Here is a 4541-nt window from a genome sequence, read left to right on the forward strand (position 1 = left end):
GATGTGCCTGCAACCCAGGTACATGCCCTTGACCGGAATCAAACCTGGGACCTTTCAGTCCGCAGGCCGACGCTCTATCCACTGAGCCAAACCGGTTTCGGCTGCTCCAAGGTTCTTAAACAATTCTGGGACTTGAAAGAAGAAATATGTCAGTTCTTAATAACTAAAAATCAAGACACAAGCTTGATATATATTTGATTTCAGAGAGCAAGGGGAAGATGGAAACATCAATGATGAGAGAGAATCATTGATTGACTGCTTCCTGCACATCCCATACTGGGGATCGAGCCCGCAACCCAGGCATGTGCCTTGACCAGAATCGAACCCGGGACCGTTTAGTCCACAGGCCGCTGCTCTATCCACTGAGCCAAACCAGGTAGGGCAAGCCTGTTTTTTGACACAATATGGTTGCAACATTTATCCTTCATGGTTGATATAACAAAACACTCATATGATTTAACTTAAAACTGCGAGGAAAAGATCAGATTATTACAAACATGCGTCACCAAGTCAAAGCATTCAAATGTAAGCTAGTTCTTTGGGTAAAGCAGTTGAAAAATGAAGATTTAATGCACTTTCTGACATGCAACATGAACAAATCCAGTTTAGGTGAAACTGCATTGTACCAAAAGTACGCAGAAAAAATGTTAAACCTTAGAACTGAATTTGAAACAAGGTTTGCAGATTTTAAATTTTTGGAAGACAGGTTTCCTTTGTTCGATTTTTTCAGTAAATATAGAATCAATACCTAATCAAATGCAATTGGAATTGATTGAGATCCAGTGTGTTGGTGTGCCTGAATTTTACAAATATTTACCTGCCAGGTTTGAAAATACTCGAAAATTCACATATGAAATTATTTCCATGTTTGGAAGTACGTATTGGTGTGAGCAGTTATTTACAATTATGAAAGGAAATAAGTCTCCTGTCAGATCCAGAATTACTGACATTCACCTTGGGTCAGTTTTGAAAGTAATCACTGCGAACAAAATTTCCCCCAAAGTAGGAAAGATAGCAGCAGAGAGATGCCAAGTGTCAGGAAGAAAACATTAAAATTTCTCATTGCTCTTGTTCTTTTTTGATACTATACTTTTCGAAATAAACCTACGTTTCTATGAAAATTGCAGCTTTTGTTTTTTTGCGGCCCACATAAACTTAGACCTTGTTTATTTGCCCCGTGTTCGCCTGTGAGTTTGACATGCTTGGTGTAAAGCAATAACAATTATTTTAGTTTACCTCACAGTTTTCAGGGGTTAGGAATTTGGGGAGAGAATTTTGTCTGGCAGTTCTGGCTCACATAACTGCAGTCAGATGATGGCTGTGCTGGAACCATGGGAGACTGAAGCAGCTGAGGGAGAACCTAGGAGCTCTCTCTTCTTGTGGTCTCAGGGTCTATCCATGTGGTCTCTCCTAGGGGTTAGTTTGGGCTTCCTCGTAGCATGGCAGCCTCCAGGCTATAATGGCCAGCTTCCAACATTGTCCTTAATGATTTCCACCTCCTGGTATCCATACCATTGTGCAGCCTCTTCCCACACTACACAGGGCTGACTGTGCCCAAGAGGGCAATCCAGAAACGACGGTGTGTGACTTTAGAGGGTAAGTCCTAGAGACATTGTGGCCCCCATCTTGCTTCCTCTTAGATCACTCATCCTGAGAGAAGCCAGCCATAGATAACAGAGACTTTCCATTTCAATAGCTCAGAAAATAAAGCCCAATATTTCTATCACTTTAAAACAAATGTTTATTGAGCACCTGTTATGTGCCAGGGTTAGGGGCCTGGAATAAATCAGTAAAGCAGACAATTATTCATGCCCTGGTCTCACATTTTAGAAAAGGAGAAGATGAGCAGTTATATTAAATACATAAAGTATATAGTATGTTGATGGTGCTAAATGCTACGGATAAAATAAAAAGTAGAGCGCAGTTGGGGAGGATGGGGGTTATTGCAATTTTAATTAGGACAGTCAGGGTGTGCTTCATTCAGTTGACATTTGGGCAAAAGGACACGAGGGAGTAAGCTATGTAGATATCTAGGGGATGTTCCAGGTACAGGAAACAGCTAGTGAGAGGCCTCGGGGTGGAATGTGCCTGGTATGTTTAGGGAACAACAAGGAAGCCAGTGTGGCTGGAGCCAGGGAGCATGGGGGTAAGAACCCAGAGAAAAGAGGAAGTGGGGGAGGAGGGGGAGGGCTTTCTGGGCTTCAGTTCTCTCATCTGTAAAATGAGCAGAATAATAGCATATATCTCCGAGAGTTGTTATGAAGATGAAATTAGTACATATAAGGCTATCGGAAGAGTGCCTGACCACTGTACACTAAATGAGTAACAGTATTCTGGAAGAGGGATCATGGGATGCGTGTCCAATCTTAGCCGCTGGGGGGCAGCAGAGTGTGGGCCGAGCGCCAGTCCGGCGGGCCCAGTCAAACCCTTATGTTCGCGCACGCCTCCCGCCTCCGTGGCAGCCAGAGCTGCCAGCTCCGTGACGGGTCCACACAGCGGCTACGCGAGCGCCGAGTTCTCGCACACGGCTCGCACCCGAGCCCATGCTGCTCTGCGCACGCTCCTGGCCGGGGCACCCTCCCCTCTCCCTTCTTCCATGGGCTCAAGCAGTGCCGGCCTCCGGAGCTGAGTGGCCTCCTGACTTTACTCCAGGATATTGCCAGGATGTTGGAAAAGAAAGGGTGGGAGGGGGTGTGTGTGTGCGTGTGTGAGTGTGTGCGTGCGTGTGTGAGTGTGAGCAAGAGAGTGTGTGTGTGTGTGTGAGAGTGTGAGCGAGAGAGTGTGTGTGTGTGTGTGTGTGTGAATGAGTGTGCGTGTGAGGGGGAGTGTGAGTGAGTGTGTGTATAGTGGGGTGGGGAGCGAAGAGGAAATCCAGAGACTCAGGGTGCCCCTGAGTCTTCACTTAACCTTTTATTATTTTTTTATTTTTTAAATATATATCCACGGATTTCAGAGAGGAAGGGAGAGGGAGAGAGAGAGAGAAACATCAGTGATGAGAGAGAATCATTGATTGGCTGCCTCCTGCATGCCCCCCACTGGGGATCGAGCCCGCAACCCGGGCATATGCCCTGAACTGGTGACCTCTTGGCTCCTGGGTCGTTGCCCAACCGCCAAGCCACACTAGACTGGGAACTTAACCTTTTTTTTTAAAAAAAAAAAACACCTAAAAACTTTTAAATATTTGTAAAATAGATAATAATGGTAAAGAAAAATCTAGTCAGTACAAGTACACACACACACACACACACACACACACACACACACTGAAAAGTCTCCCATCACCTCTTGCTTGGAAAAAATAATTGTCTTTTCACTGGTTTCTGTGCCTTTGGTCCCACCAATCCCCATATTCCCATCACTACAGCCAGAAGGTTCTGTCTAAGGAGCAAACCTGACAAGTTAAATCTTTTCCGTGGCTTTCTCCGTTCGGGATCTGACTCTAGACACCATCCACTCCTCTCCTTCCCAGTGTCCACGTGGCTGCAGCCATCTCCTCAGATTATCCAGGCTACTCTCTATGTTGCCATCATGCCCTTGCCAGTCGTTCCCGTGCCTGGCCGAGTCCTACTCATGCTGCACCTGCACCAACGTCCGCGTCCCTCTCTGGTGCTCCCTCCACCTCCTGTGCAGCCCTCATCACAGCTGACACGGAAGCTGTTTCCAGGACAGGGAAGGGTTTTTTACTTGATTCAATACCCGACTTCCCCTCCTGGAACAGAAAAGTCACCCAATCAGTTACTTACAGGCATGAATGAATGGTCACGTCTAACACTTATATAGTGCTAATCCCACACCTGGCATTATTCCATGGACATCCCATATATAAATTCACGTAAGTACACAACAACCCCAAGGTTGCTACATCCTCATTTTGCCAACATGGAAATTAAAACATTGAGCAGTTTAAGTAACTTGCCTCAGACAGCAAGTGGCTGAGCTGGGGTTTGAACTGGGCAGCCTGGTTTCCGGTAAATTAACCAAGAGCTGGAAGGAGAAAGCCAGACCTCAGGGAAGGAATCCAGGGGTTTTGTCTCTGCGCTTTACATCTAAGGATCTTCTCGCCCTCTCCCGTTTCGCTCCCAGGGAGCCCATTTCATAGACTGAGACAGTGGTCGGCAAACTCATTAGACAACAGAGCCAAATATCAACAGTACAACGATTGAAATTTCTTTTGAGAGCCAAATTTTTTAAACTTAAACTATATAGGTAGGTACATTGCTATTAACTTAATTAGGGTACTCCTAAGGCTTAGGAAGAGCCACACTCAAGGGGCCAAAGAGCCGCATGTGGCTCCGAGCCGCAGTTTGCCGACCACGGGACTAAGAGACAGAGGGCCGCACGGAGACCGCAGATAACGCCAGAAACCCCGGGGAGGGAGTCGTGGAGTTTATTTGGGTGCTCGCGAGCAGGGGCATAGCCAGAAGGAGCGGGCACCCGGGTTGAGAGTAGTTCGCTCCAAACTACAATTCCCAGGAGGCACCGGGCGCCCACAGCCCACGCGACGTCACCGCGGCAGCGGGCTAGGGCAGCTCTGCTAGCCG

General features: G+C 46.9%; 1 long non-coding RNA gene across 1 annotated transcript in view; it reads right to left on the reverse strand.

Moving 5' to 3' along the window:
* Positions 1–4541, reverse strand: part of LOC106724046 — a 12226-nt gene that overhangs the window by 581 nt on the left and 7104 nt on the right. The window lies entirely within an intron of this gene.

This window comes from Myotis brandtii, unplaced genomic scaffold, assembly GCF_000412655.1.
Source record: "Myotis brandtii unplaced genomic scaffold, ASM41265v1 scaffold698, whole genome shotgun sequence".
NCBI classification, from domain to species: domain Eukaryota; kingdom Metazoa; phylum Chordata; class Mammalia; order Chiroptera; family Vespertilionidae; genus Myotis; species Myotis brandtii.